At 54.4% G+C, this 15,078-nt stretch overlaps 1 protein-coding gene across 5 annotated transcripts in view; it reads right to left on the bottom strand.

Moving 5' to 3' along the window:
• Positions 1-15,078, bottom strand: part of NDST1 (N-deacetylase and N-sulfotransferase 1) — an 85,288-nt gene that overhangs the window by 50,733 nt on the left and 19,477 nt on the right. The window contains exon 2 of one of the 5 annotated variants that reach the window (XM_068536211.1): positions 3,759-4,003. The exons of the other annotated variants lie outside the window; for them this stretch is intronic. The gene's annotated coding sequence lies outside the window, so the exon portion shown is untranslated. The remainder of the gene's footprint in view (positions 1-3,758; positions 4,004-15,078) is intronic. 5 annotated transcript variants of the gene reach the window in all.

The following is a 15,078-nucleotide window of genomic DNA, read 5'->3' as shown; positions in this document are numbered from 1 at the left end:
TTATATGTTCTGGTATAATGTTATAAGTCATAACCCTAGTTATTACCTTAAAATGTATATCTCAGAAATAACTAAAAAAAAAAAAAAAAAAAAAAGAAATCGCAGCTGTCACTATCTGCCCCTTAATGCAACAGGCATCTCTCATCCTCAGGGTACGTGCCCACAGTGGCACAGGACAGCAGGTGACTGAACTCCCCAACTTGAGGATCCCAAGTTGCCCAACTTCCTCACCCAGACAGCGCCCCCCCACACCATGGCCCTCCAGTCTCCCTTTAACATGAGTGGAGGCCGCCGCTGAAAGCTGGCAGAAGAGCTCCCCTGGAGATAGGAGATGGGGACAAGGACAGAAGGTGTGAGGGACTGGCCTGCTGCCAGGGAGGGAATGTGAGCCTCAGATCCAGAGTCGGGGTCGGGGGGAAGATCTTCAAAATCCCTCCCGGCCCAAGACTATATGGTGTGCTTCGCGTGGATACAGTATACCAGAGACCCTACAATTGTACTTCTAGGAACTTATCCTAGAGGGAGTAATTGCAGAAGTGTGTCAACATTTCCCCACAAGAATACGAATCCCAGTGCTGTTTATAACAGCAAAGGATGTTGTTTATAATAGCAAATGCCCAACCACAGGGGATTGTCTTTAGCAATTATAATGCAAGCATGTGATGGAATCCCAGGCAGCCATTTACAATATGTTGAAGGCAGACGTTTACTGACATAGAAGTATAATTACCAGGACTTCCCTGGTGGTGCAGTGGTTAAGAATCCGCCTGCCAATGCAGGGGACATGGGTTCGAGCCCTGGTCCAGGAAGATCCCACATGCCACGCGGAGCAACTAAGCCCGTGCGCCACAGCTACTGAGCCCATGCGCCACAACTACTGAAGCCTGCACGCCTAGAGCCCACGCTCCGCAACAAGAGAAGCCACTGCAATGAGAAGCCTGCGCACCGCAAAGAAGAGTAGTCCCCGCTCACCGCAACCAGAGAAAGCCTGCACGGAGCAACGAAGACCCAATGCAGCCCAAAATAAATAAATAAATTTTCAAAAAAAAAAAAAAAAGAAGAAATATAATTACCATATATATTGTTAAAGTGGAAAACATTTATAAGACCGTATGCATGGTCATATTTTTGTGAAAAATTTTATGCATAAGCCAGAAAGTGGTACTAATCCAAGAAACAAAACAAAAATGGTAACAATTATCTCTGATTTTTATTTGCCTTTGTTTCCTAAATTTTCTACAATAATCATTTATTATTTTTGTGAATATAAGAAAACAAATGTTTTTAAAAGATGTGCTCAGAAGCAAAAGGCAGGGGTGTGAAATGAGGACATGTCTTGGACATCAGGTCTGCTCCCAGTTCTGCCATAATGTGCTGTGTGACCCCAGGCACACCCTGCCCCTTTCTGGGCTTCTTGCCTGTTAGAGAGAGGCCTGAGCCAGATGGTGTCTGGGGGCTCTTCCACCTCTGATATTCTACAATTCAGTCTCTACTATGTGCCAGCATCACAGGGAAGCCGAGACAGCCAAGAAAACAAGCACCTACAATGCAGGGAGCGCGACAGGGGAAGGGAGGGTGTTTGAGAGAACTGAGGGGCACTTAATCCCCCTGCAGGAGGAAGGGGGAGGACCAAGGAAGGCTGGGAGTAGGCAGAGCTTTCCAGGGAGTCCCTGCAATTCCAGCTGAGAGCAGGGCCAGAAGGGGCAGGCTTCCTGGGTGAAGCCAGAAGAGCTGAGGTGACTGGCCCTGCAATTATTCCCAAAGGGCACCCATGTCCCACTTCCCATTGATAAGGGCAGCCCTCTGCCCTGCAGCCACAGCGAGCCCCACCCCTTGGCCCAGGGCCAGGGCAGGAGCACAGTGAGTGGGGAGGCAGAGCTGCCTCGAAGGTACCCTGCCTGCTGCCTGGGGGCACCTGCCTACTCGGGCCACCTAACCCCACAACCCCTGCAGGCCTGGGCACTGCGGTCTCTGGCCTTTGGTCTATTGCATTAACAGCCTTTCAACATGTGTGCTAATGACGACACAACCAGCAGTCTCAGGCATCTCGGGGTCACAGACCCCTGTGTGAATCTGACAACATTTCTCCATAAAAAATATGCACATATGCTAGAAAATGTTTTAACAATTTCAGAGTCCAAACCCCATGTCCCCAACCCCATCCATGGACCTAAAGCCCTAGGTAGTAGAGCCTAAGGATTACATGGGCAGACTAGAGCCAGGCAGCTTCGTTCAAACCCAAGCCCTACCACCCAGTAATTGTGCAATCTTGGGCAAGTTATTTAACTTCTCAGTGCCTCCAGCTTCCTAATCTGTAAAATGGGAAAACTTGACATACTTCCCAAAGTTGTGAAAATTAAATGAGTGGATACATAGGTGGTGCCATGCCTGGCACACAGTGCTGAACAAGGGTCAGCCGCTGTTTTCATGCACTCCTGTTGCCTATTTAACATACTCACAATGTGGGTAACACCTGAGCGCACAAAGCACCATCAAGTTCCTTGCTCGCTCTCTCTCTCTCTCTCTCTCTCAAGTCTCAAACAGCCCTTGGAATCCCAAATCCCCATTTTGAGAAACTGTGTCTTGCCCGGGAGCTGGATGGATGAGCAGAGGCCAGAGAGAGGCCAGCAGGCTAGGGAGAAGGCCGAGCAAAGCCCAGGCCCGAGAGAGGGTAAAGGGAGAAAGAGAGTGGGCCAACTAGCCCCCGTCCCCAGAGAAGGCCGAATACCCTGGCAAAGTGCTGACCACCCGTGAGCTGGCAACGGGGGCCTCCAGCACTGGCCCCACTGCAACCCCTCAAAGGCCTGGCACCAGCCATTCAAGGCCCTCCGTGCCCGCCTGAATTCCTGCACCCCTGTGGCTCAAGGGATGGCAAACTGGGGGTTTCTAACCCCTCTGGAGCCACCCAGGCCTCAAGGACAGCTGCGGGGCTGAGGCCTCAACACCTCCCTCCCGCCCTGGGCCTGCCTGGGCCTTGCCGACATCACCAGCCGTTTTCCTAAACTCCAGCCTCGCCCAACCAGTCACCAATCTTGGTCATGCATCTAAGCCTTTGCTAATGAAGTTCCCATTGCTTGGAATGCCTCCCCCTACCCCTTGGGACACTTACTCATCCTTCAAGACCCCAGTTCCAATGTCATCACCTCTCTGAAGTCATCTCCACCCACCACCCCGTTTCCCGCCCCCATGTCCCATTCCTTAGGCTCCCACCCCATCCCTAAGCTATAGCATGGAAGCTGAAAACCAGGACCCTCAGGCTAAAACAGGATGCAGCATTCTTGTTCCTTGACAGCATTTTTCTTTGAGATTAGCTATCAACATCTTAAAATCAGGAGATTTCATATAAAAGTCAGAACTTCCGACTTCTTTAAAAAGAGTACATTTTAGGGACTTCCCTGGCAGTCCAGTGGTTAAGACTCCGAGCTTCCACTGCAGGGGCATGGGTTTGATCCCTGGTCGGGGAACAAAGCTCCCGCATGCAGCACGGCACGGCCAAAAAAAAAAAAAATGAAATATAAAAAGAGCACATTTTGGTGACACACACGCCCACTGGCCACCATCAGCTGAGGCTATAAAGTGCCAGCCTCAGATGGGTTAACACAGTCCCATAACCAACCTCCCTCTCTCATTTGGCTTCCTGCCCAGCCCCTGAGCACACCTGAGTGTGTGGTCCAGGCAGAGCAGACTTGGGGCGTTTCTACATACGGCTCTGTGCCCTGGAACCTGCAGATCACGGGGCCGGACCAGGATATACTGACCTGTGCATGGGCAGGCCCTGCCTGGTACCTGGCACACAGAGGCCTTCCCCACATGCCTGGGTGCCCCAAAGGGCAGGGACAAGTCTGATTCATTGTGGAAGCTCCCATCACTTTTCCCAGCAATGGTCCTTATTGAATACGCAGGATATAAATGATGAGCAGCTGTTATTATTCCCAGTTCACAGATAAGGAGACTGAGGCCCAAGGTGAAGTGACTTTCAGTCCTCCATGAAGCCCAGGTGTTTCTATAATTAAAAATAATAGCAATAATACCATTATAATTATCATCATTGTTATTTTTAACTGCATTTACCCTGAGCCAGGCACTGTGCTAAGCACTTTTACATACTTTATCTCAATTAATCCTTACAACTAGTACTGTCATTATTCACATTTACAGTTGCAGAAAATAAGGCTCAGAGATGTTAAGTCACTTGCCCAAAACCATACAGCTAGTCAGTGACAGAGCTGAAATTTGAACCCAGACCCCATGAAATGGTGATGGATCCAGAGCCCATAGGGGAATATTGGCAGGGACAGGGGAGAGCATGAGGGGGCCTCAGCTACCAAGGCCTCCAGCCCTCAGCCAGGCTTCCACTGTGCTCTCCCAGCCCTAGGCCTAGCTTTCCCTGCCAAGGTGCTGGGGATAATGAATGAGATGCTCTGGTTGTCATGGAGATGCCATGGCAACACTGCACTTTCGGGAAATACCACGGTAACTGTGGCCACTGCTCTGGAGTTGAAAGTCACTCACGACCCCACCCCTCACTCCAAAATGCTCTGGTGCCCCGACAGTCCTCTCCAGGACCCAAAGGAAAAGGAGGCAGAGGTACAAGGGACTTCTTGGAGACCAAGCTGTCTAGAGAGCAGGACTGGGGAGGAGGTCCAGCTCTGCCACGGATAGACAGGTGGGCTCCAGGAATGAGACCAAGAGCTCCCTGTGCCTTTTATGGTAAAATGCACTTAACAACCCAACTCCCATGTACTTGCTGCCTACCACGTGCAGCAGGCCTCCTGTGAAGGGCCGAATGCATCATGCTGTTTCACCCCAACCGTCTGAGGGGCAGTGATGCGGTGGCTGCTAGCATCTCTGTTAAAGGCTCAGACTGGAGCCAGCTTGCATGGTCTTGAATCTTGCCTCCATTATTTACCAGCCTGTGACCTTTGTGCAAATCTCTCGACCTCTCTGAGTCTCCGTTTCCCCAAGTATAAAGTGGGGTTTATACTACTTATCTATTTTGCAGGGCTGTTGCCAAGACTAAGAGAGATGATATGCGTAAAACTGCTCAGTGCCTGGCACACAGTGATGCAGGCTAACAAAATGATTATCCATTTAATGGAGTTGGAAACTGAGGCTCAGGAAGGAACTGACCCAAGGCCACATATCAAATTGACAGTGGATCCAGAAAGAGGAAGAGATGTCAGGCTTGGGAGCACACTGCAAGTCGGGAACAAGCAGAGGATCCGTTCCCTGTTCCCTCATTCTGTACCTGAGCACCGCCAGGTACCAAGCCTGGCACTGGGCACTGAAGATGCAGGCCTTTGGGCTCCAAGGTTTTATCTGGTGTGATGCTGCTGCCGGGCGAATGCAGCAGGTCCCCAGAGCCCCGCATGCTCACCCAGCCCATGCTCACCCTGCCCGGGTCACTCCTGACCATGCCCCCTACTCCCTCCCCTCTCACAGGCACACGAATGGACAGGCAAACTCACATGGTGCCGAGATGTTCAAATGGTGTCATCACGGGCATCTGGGTCACCGGCACAAGTATGGGGCGGGGAGCTGAGAGGAGTGCAGGGAGAGCCCCACAAGCAGGCTCAAAATTATGTGAATGGGCACCCGGCCTCGGGGAGGAGGAGTGGCTGCCGGCCGGCCGGGCACTGGTAGCCCCACATGCAATCCCAGGGCCACTCCCCAGAGCTGACTTGGCCCCTCCCATCCTGTCACACCCCCAGCACAGTCACGCCACCACCCATTACCCAGCCATACCCCACAGCCACGCTGCTGCACCAGCTACCCCGCCCTAGCCTGCCCCACCCACTACGTACAGCAAAGAAAATCCTCCACATTTGCTTCCCAGCTGTGCAGGAGTTTCTCCAGCGCAATTACACCCTTGGGAGGCCGAGACCAGAAGCAAATCCCTTCCTCTGCTGTAATCTGCTGCACACCCCACCCCCCCATAGCCCCGCAGTACCGCCTGGCTGGGGGCTAAGATGCCGCCCATCAGTCACCCCGGAGTCCACGGTTGCCACCAAGGGACTGTCAGAAGTCTGGCTCAAGGGTCTCAGGGTTACAGAGTATACAGTCCATCTTGCGGTGAGCACATGGGGACACCGAGGCCCAGAGAGCGAAAAGGACCCCCTCGGGTGGCGTTGCCAGGCCTGCCCCACCCCCACCTGCCTTGGCCCATTTTCTTACCCACTAAAACCCTGCAGGTCCTCCTCCAAGGCCAGCCTCAGCCGAGAGCTGGACTCTGCCAGCTGTGGATTTCAGAAGTCCTAGATGAGCTCTCCTGCTCCATACCCCACCGTGCAGTGCCGGATTTATGCTGCCAGATGTCGGCTGCAATTATAACTAGAACACTGGTGCCCAACTTCACCTAAAGCTTTCCAAGGCAGAAGCGGTCTCCCACCCACAGCAAGTACTTAAGAGTGAAGTGCCCTTGCCAATGACCTTTCCCTTTTTGAATGTGCCATGAGGAATCGCCAAGCCAAATGCATTAAAACATGAACTTCCATTTATCAGACATGATATGCCTGCACTACATGCTACTATTAATCCTTACAATAGCACCATGACCTACGTTCCCTTCATTTTACAGATGAGGAAACCGAGGCCCAGAGGGGGCCCGTGACTTGCCCAGCCACAGAGCTAACAAGCGGGTAACTGGGAATCTCAGCACCGAGGCGCCAGCTCATCATCCTTCAGCAACACACGCCCTCCGTGTTCACCTAGGACAGCTGACATAAGCCAGCGCCCACACACCCCATGCTCCACTCCCTTTGAATACCACTTTCTGTTTTTATTTTCATGCATTTTATGTGTGTTTTAACATCAAAAGCAGCCTCTAACGATCCTTCTTGGAAGCAGACCCACAAATCACGCATCAATTGACAAGCAAACAAAGCATAAAGCGCGGGTTCACTCCCCAGTTCTCAACCTGGGATTTGTTCTGGGTTCCCGGGAGGGGAATGCCCAACAAAAACCTCAAGAACTTATACCCCCCACTTGTTGAGAATTTGTGTTTCTTCCGACAAGCCCTGAGTTGAGAGTTTATCTTTGCACCAGCTCTGAAAAAAAGAGTTTACTGAGCAAACAAACAAGACAGCTGGGGGCAAGGGGGTTTGCAGAGTGGGGAACAAGACAGGTCAGGACCAGCTGCCCTCTGGTCCCACTGAAGCTCTAGGGCAGACCAAGGTGGGCAGGACCCTCACAGGGCAAGCTCTTCGTTAGCCCACGGAACTCCCCAAAATAGGACTCTCTCCACCCAACCCCCAAATCCATCTACGCAGAGCCAAATCCATTCCTAGCTATTTTTCTTAGGCTCAGATCACAGGCACTTGAAAAAAACAGAAAGATATTTCTTTGCAAATATCATAACCTCCCTCGCTGACAGCAGCCAGCACTGACTGAGCTCCTGGTAACTTGCCAGCCCCACACCAGCTCTCCCTGATTTATCACACCCACTCCTCACACGCTGAGAGCTGGTGTCACCGATACGTGCACTCACAGACAGGAAACCTAGGCTCAGAGAGGGTACAAAGCAACTGACTCAAGGTCACACAGCTGGGCAGGGGGAGAACTAGGACAACCCCAAGCCGGCCCACCTCGGAGCCCCTGCTTGTAACCTCCGGGCAGCTGCCCAGCATTCCACACCGTTCTTGAACCAGGTCGGCGGCCCAGAACGTACCCAGAGACAGGCTTCCTGCAGGTAACCAGCCCCAGCTGCCTCAGCGCAGGCTGATCGGCTCCTCTGGCAATGGGAAAGCCTCCCTTCACGGGCAGACAGGGGCACCACAGATCCCCAGAGGCAGGACCTCAGCCAGACGGTCTTCACCTTCCCCCGCCCCAGGGGCCTGTGTCATCCCCAGATAGGCAGAGACCCCACATGAGAAAGGGAGGCTGCCTCTATGCCCCAGGCAGAGGTCTCATGCTGAGGAATGGGAGAGAGAGGTGGTGAGGCTCAGAAGCAGGAGATCTCAGCTAAAAGGGCCAACTCAAAGGACAGCGGTGACTGGACAGCCTCACAGGTCTGCTGCACGCCAGGTACAAGCACTTCCCAATCATGACCTCAGTTATTCGTCATCTTCTCTCAAAGAAGTACAAACAAGTTTACCATTATTCATTCCCCCCTGTCTGCCACCCCTGCAGAGGAGCCAGGAAATGCTGGTCAGCCCCAGCCCCTGCCCTCCTGCTTGCCCACTCCAGGTTGCCGTATGATCCCTGACAGATTCTGAGAAACAGGTGTATGGGGGGTGGGGAAGCCCTCCATCTCTAGGATGCGGAAGCAAACTCCATGTGCGCCTGGAGTCCACATCAGCATTCCAGCGCTTCCACTGGCTCCCTCTGGGCAATACCCTTCCCTTCTCTGAGCCTGTTTCCTCACCTGGACAGCAAGGGGTATAGATTAGATCAGAAGTTTGTGATCTCCTGGGGTTACAGAACCCTTTGAGAGGACTTCCCTAACCAGCACAGTGGTTAAGAATCCGCCTGCCAATGCAGGGGACCCGGGCTCAAGCCCTGGTCCAGGAAGATCCCACATGCCGTGGAGCAAATAAGCCCGTGCGCCACAACTACTGAGCCCGCATGCCACAACTACTGAAACCCATGCATCAAGAGCACATGCTCCGCAACAAGAGAAGCCACCACAGCGAGAAGCCCGTGCACCGCAATGAAGAGTAGCCCCCGCTCGCCACAACTAAAGCCCATGCGCAGCAACGAATACCCAACGCAAAAAAACCAAAGAAATAAAAAATAAAATTAAAAAGAACCCTTTGAGAGTATCATGAAGGCTGTTAGTGGACTCTCCCCAGACAGATGCCATACTTACTCCATACAAATTCAGGGAGGTTGTGACCGCACCCCTCTCCAGAAGCCAAGTTAAGAACATGGAAACTCTGTAGCAGCCCCTCTGACTTAGACAAGCCATAGCCTCACCGTCAAGATAGGACTGAAGCCATGAATGTAACATCTGAGCCCCTGGGACCGCATCATTCCAGCTCCCCCCATGGCCTTGCAGTAAATCTTTAACTCCCAGACCTGCTGGCTTCAGGTGGATTTGTGAACTTGCTGAGCTGTCAGGAGAAGCTCAAAGAGAAGCTAAGCCCTTCCTTCCCACCCCTCAGCCATGGTCTCCTTTTCCATCAGGAATCTGCCAGGTCAGCGCTGGCCCATCACCCTGGGGCAGTACTGGGGGCTGGGACACTTAAGGAACCCACTTCTGGTCCTGAATGCAGACGGGACCCAGTGCCAGGCTTAGGGGCCAGCTCGCCCTAACCCCTGCACCCCCCGGCCCCCTCCTGCATTGGTATGAACACGCACACACTGTGGGTACACACACATCAGACAGACCTGGGAGGACTGGACAGGAGGAAGGGGACACGGGGCTGTGGTCAGAGGGTACAGGGAGGCCGGGGAGAAAATGACAGGACCCACCCGAGCTCCAGGTAGTAGCCGCTCAGCTCCACTCCACCTCGCGTCACCGCATCCTCTTAATGGCTTCACGCTCCTCACATAACGCAGTCACAACTAATCCCAGAGCCAGGACAAATGGCATGACTGTCCACCCAATTCCCTCCCTGGGAGGGAGGGGGTGGCCCTAGGGCACCCTGGGCCACCAACCACGTTCCCAGAAGCCTCCAGGCCTACCCACCGCCATGTCCCTTGCTAGAGGCCACCGACCCCTACCTCCTGAACCTCAGGAAGAGGATGTCTTGTCTGACTCTGCCCCATGCCCAGGGGACCCCTCAGCAGGCAGGGATCCCGCTCGCTCACTCCTGCCCTGACAGAGGTGCCTTCCATGGCAGAGGAGAAAGCATGTCCCTGACCCTGATGCCAATGGGCCCTAGGCTTCCTCTCAAGAAAGGTGGCAGCCAGGAGCAGCTGAGCCCTCACTGTCAGCAAGGGTAACTGGGCTCTGGCTGCAGCCCTGCCTGACTGCCTATGCGATCCAAGCAGGGCCCTTCCCCCACCCCAGACCTCAGTTTCCCCGCCTGTCCTGAGAAGAAGAGGAAGAAGGACTGATATCTCCTATCAGGCCAGCAGGTGGTCAAAGCGCCTGTGATGTTGGCTTTTGGTCCCTGACCCAACCCCAGCTCAGTGGCCAGGCCCTTCCCATTGCCCTTGCTGACCCATCCCCAACCCCAGCTCAGTGGCCAGGCCCTTCCCATTGCCCTTGCTGCCCCATCCCCAACCCCCGCAAAGAAAGAAGGGTAACTGCCAGAGTGCGGAGGTGCTACGGCTGAAAAGGGCCTTCCAAAGCCCAGAGAGGAGAAGCAACTCGGCCATGATCACACAGGCAGCTGGATGAGGGCCAGGCTAGCCTGGGTTTGCTCTTCAGCAGCAAACACAAAAGAGTGTCCACCTGCGAGGGTATTTGCCTTTTTATTTATTTATTTACTTTCGGCTGCAGTGGGTTTTCGTTGCTGTGCGGCCTTTCTCTAGTTACGGCGAGCAGGGGCTACTCTTTGTTGCGGTGTGTGGGCTTCTCACCGCGGTGGCTTCTCTTGTTGTGGAGCATGGGCTCTAGGCTCACGGGCTTCAGTAGTTGTGGCTCACGGGCTCAGCAGTTGTGGCTCACGGGCTCTAGAGCGCAGGCTCAGTGGTTGTGGCACACGGGCTTAGTTGCTCTGCGGCATGTGGGATCTTCCTGGACCAGGGCTCGAACCCATGTCCCTTGCATTGGCAGGTGGATTCTTAACCACTGCGCCACCAGGGAAGCCCTGGTATTTGCCTTTTTAGAGGACGCCAAGGAGAGCGCAAGGAAACTTGCTAAGTAGCAGAATTTCAGGTCCTAAGAGCAGCAGTGGGGAAAATAATGGCATGTCTGTACATGTCGGACCTGGGGATGGAGACTGCCGACTGTCCAAGGCCCCTCATGTCAAACCACGAGGGTGGCCTAGGCTCCTGCCAGCCCCGGGTGATCCCAGGAACGCCTGCAGGGATTAGCAGCTGTGGCCACCTCTTCACAAGTCACCTGAGGCCCAGCCTGCAGGCCCGGAGGTGGTGATGGGGAGATTGGCCCAGATGGACACCCCAAGACCAGGCTTCCCAGAAGCCTTGGGGAAACTGAAAAGGCTCCAGGCCCTGTGGCCAGAGTGGAGGGAAGCCAGGTGCACTGGGGGCAACAAAGAGGAAGGGAAAGCCTGGAGGCACTTGGAGCCACAGAAGCCCCCTAATCTCCTGGAGGCCTGGTGGGCACAACCCAGGCCTGCTGAGACCAGGGAAGCTTCATCAGGGCCCGCATGAAAGCAGCCTTGTCCCTCCGGACTTGCTGGGGCTTGTCGCCGTGACAGGAGCCCGCCGCTAACACGCCTCCCCTCCAGGGTGAGGGGCTCGAATGCTTACATGGAGGCGCAGCTGGCAGGGGAAGGGGCAGCAGGTGGGGAGAGGGGGCGGGAGGACCTCGCTTTCTCTGGATCACAGACCGCTAGAGAGCAGAGACAGAGTAAAAAGCACCGGGCAGGTGACCTACTTATCGAAGGTCCTTTTTAAAGGGGCCAGGGGACCTTGGTGAGACTCTGCAAGGTAGCTGGCAGGCGTCCCCAGACCCCCAAGGTTCGGGGACCAGTTCCTGGGGTCAGGAGACTGGCGCTCTGGTCCTAGACTGGGCTAGGGTGAGGCATCCAGGCAGCAGGCACAAACATGAAGGAGGCGCCCACTCCCAGGTGCTGGCGTGCACCTGCATGACGGCGGCGAGAGTCGCACCGCGGCCCCTGAGCACTCCTCACAGTCCGCCTCTAAGCGCCTCCCTCGCCTCGCCCTAGGCCCAGCCTTGCACTAACCTGCCAGTGACCCCACCAAGCACCCGCTCCTGTCAGGCCTTGCTTTGCTCACCAGTAAAATGGAATGGCGCCAGATGACTCCAGGGGCCCTTCTAACTCGAAGCTGGGCAATTCTGCAGGGAGTGTAACTGACCTCCACTGCTCCTCCCCAGAAATGGGCACAATGGCCCCCACTCCCGCCACCCATAAGCCCATCGGGCACCATGCTCCACCATGATACAACCTCTCCATATAACCGTGTGCTATGCCCTTTGCTAAACGCTTGGCCTCTGCTTCATCAAGGCCTCATTTTACAAATGTGGAAACAGGCTCGTGGAAGTTAAGCAACTGGCTCGAGCTTCCAGGTGGGAAGTGCTGAGCTGAGATTTGAACCAGCGCCTGGCTGTAATCCTACATTCCATGGGATCCGCCACAGATAACCCAAAACTCACTATGGCTCAGAAGATGCCATTGGGTCTTTGCACCTCCTACATCTTCGAGTGTGCAATGCTGAGGCTAATGCTAAAGGCGGGCTGCTGGAGGCGGGAGCAGGCAGGCAGGAATGGGAAGCCTGTGTGGGTGCTGAGCATTTGCAGACTGACCAGCCTCCACCCCAGCCAGCTGTCCACTGCTGTGGCTACAACGTCCTTGTCACCATCAGCACACCACAGCCACCACTGTGCCATTTTTAAATCATTACACAGATGCAAAGCTTTTTTCCACAGATGCTGCTCTGGCATCACATGACAAGCTTCTAAGATCATGGCAGGGATTTCTTCCCTCTTTCTCAAATGAGGAAAGTGGGGCTCCCGGAGGAAGAGTGACTTCCCAAAAGTACAAGGAGAGGCAACGTTTGGCAATGAACTTGGAGCCCACATCTTCTTCCTCCAGGTCCAGAGCTTTGTCTACTCTTCCATGCCCCTGACTTTTCAGTTCAACCAGCATTGATGGGTCTTTGTAACAATGACCTTTTTTTTTTTGGCTGCGTGATCTCAGTTCCCCGACCAGGGACTGAACCCAGGCCACGGCAGTGAAGGTGTCAACTCCTAACCACTAGACCACCAGGGAACTCCCAACAAGACCATTTTTGAGAGCTCATTCTGTGCAGGTATTATACCCAGCACTTCACGTATTATCTCATTTAGCCATCAAGACAACCTCATAAACTAAGTACTGCTACTGTTTTCATTTCGTAGACAGAGACACTGAGGCTCAGAAATGTGGAGTATCTTGCCCCAGTTCGCCGTGTTAGGAAGGGGCAGAGCTGGGATTCAAACTGAGGTCAGTCTGGCTCTGGGGCCTGCGCTCAGAACCTCCGTGCTTTGTCTGGGACCAGAGGGGAAAGGAGAGCAGACACACTCGAACAGCATGTGTGCCTGGCAGGTTATGGCAAGATTAGGATAATAGGAAGACAAACAAAGCTCTTGGAGAGCCCAGAAGATGGAGGTTGTTTCAAACGTCCAGGCAGGAGGCCAGGAGTCTGAGCAAGGGACACGGGAACAGAGGGAGGTGACAGAAAGGAGGGAGGCGGCCTTGTGAGACCTTGGTCAAGTGCCTTGCTCTCTCTGGATCTCAATTTACCCAGCTGTTAAGAAAAGTTCCTGGAATATCTCCAGAGCCCTCTCCATCCCGAAAAGCCCTTGGACCCTGGGAAAACAAGCAATGCCTGGTGACAGCCTGGCTGCCAGCCCTGGGGGAACCTGAAATGTCCTTGGCCGTCCTGGCACGATTCAACTGCTGGGTAACAGGCTTGCAAAAGCACAGGGCTCGGCCAGCATGCCTGGGCACCACTGAAGTGTGGGTCCTAAGGGGGCCACATTCCGCCCATTGTCAACCTCTCCATGGCCCCACTGGAGCAAGCACCACCCAGCCAGGACCCAGACCAGCAACCGAGGTCACATCCAAGTGCCCAGTGGACTGTCACTCCAGGCCTGCCCTGCCCCCGCTGATCCTGTCCAGACAACTCGAGTACATTCAACATCACCCACCCCTCAGAGCCCCACACTCACATTCCCTAAGGTCAGCCACTGGGACGTAGAGACAAAGGGTTCTGTAGGAGATCTTCGGGAAAATGACCACCCCCATCCCCAAGGGACCTGTTCAAGACAGAGGTTGCCCATGCCAAGTCAGTGAAGACCCGTAGTTAAAGGAAGGGCAGGAGAGTCCATCAGGGCTGGCCCTCAGTTCTCACTCCGGCAGGTGGAAGGGGCTCAGCCCAAGTCTCCGAACTCACAGCAGCCTCCTCAGACCGCATGAGTACCGGGTTCCTACTCGATAGCCTTCCACGGCCCCCACCACCTACCAGGCAAAACCCCTTAACCTGACCGACTGCACAGTCACTAACAGCTCCTGTTAACTGGGTGTGGTATATGCCAGGGACTTGGCTAAGTGCTTCGTGTGCATTTTCTCATTTAACCCTCACAGCGACTCTGTGATGCAGGTACTATGGTTGGCTCATTTTCACAGATGAGAAAATTGAGGCTCGGAGAGGTTATGTCACTGGCCCAGAGTCTCACAGCCAGGCGGCCGAGCAAGGATTCGCACCCACACTGGCCTTCAAGCCAGGTTCTTCACCTCTGTGCATTCAGCCTCCTCAAGGGCTCCCTGCCACCCTCAGAACCCTGGGGCCAACTTAACACGTCTATGTGCAGGAGAGGAAACCAAGGCACAGAGAGAAACCTCTCTCTGTTGGCAGCCGAGCCAGGGAAAGGCCTGAGGCCTCTGGCCTCCCCTTCCAGGGCTCCCCCTAGCCCCCCACCCACGAAGCACGGCAGGCAGAAAGGCCGGGGCCACCACCAAGACAGTGAGTCCTCAGAATCTGCCTTTTTCCTCTGTCCAGGAGGAAGGGAAAAGCAGGAGGAGGTTTACAAAGAAAGAAAAAGAACACGAAAGGCCCAGGAAATACTTATTCTTACAGACAGATTCTCAGAGTTCGGGGGGTCCTACAGGGCACCCCTCACACCCCTTCAACAACAGGAATGTGCAGGCCCAGGACCAACCTCTACCCATGTGTCTCCCCTCCCACCAGGTATGCTCCAACCTAAAACATCTGACCTGAAATCTCCATTTCTCTCCCCAAACCTGCTGTCCTGCAGCCTTCCAGTCCCTCAGGCCAGAAACCCTGCCGTTGACACCTTCCTCCTCTCACAGCCCACACCTAATCCATCGGCACATCCAGTGAAACCAATTCAGAATCTGACCCCGGGCCGCCTCCCCACGTCCCCACGCTGAGCCGTCCTCCCTCACCTGTGGCACCCACTGGCTGGCGGGCATCCCGCTTCCAGCATCCAGGCTTCTCTCCACGCAGCAGCCCTCAGGATCCCTCTCAAACATGTGTCAA

Source organism: Eschrichtius robustus, chromosome 2, assembly GCF_028021215.1.
Source record: "Eschrichtius robustus isolate mEscRob2 chromosome 2, mEscRob2.pri, whole genome shotgun sequence".
Taxonomy (NCBI): Eukaryota; Metazoa; Chordata; class Mammalia; order Artiodactyla; family Eschrichtiidae; genus Eschrichtius; species Eschrichtius robustus.
This window is presented reverse-complemented; position numbering and strand designations above follow the sequence as displayed.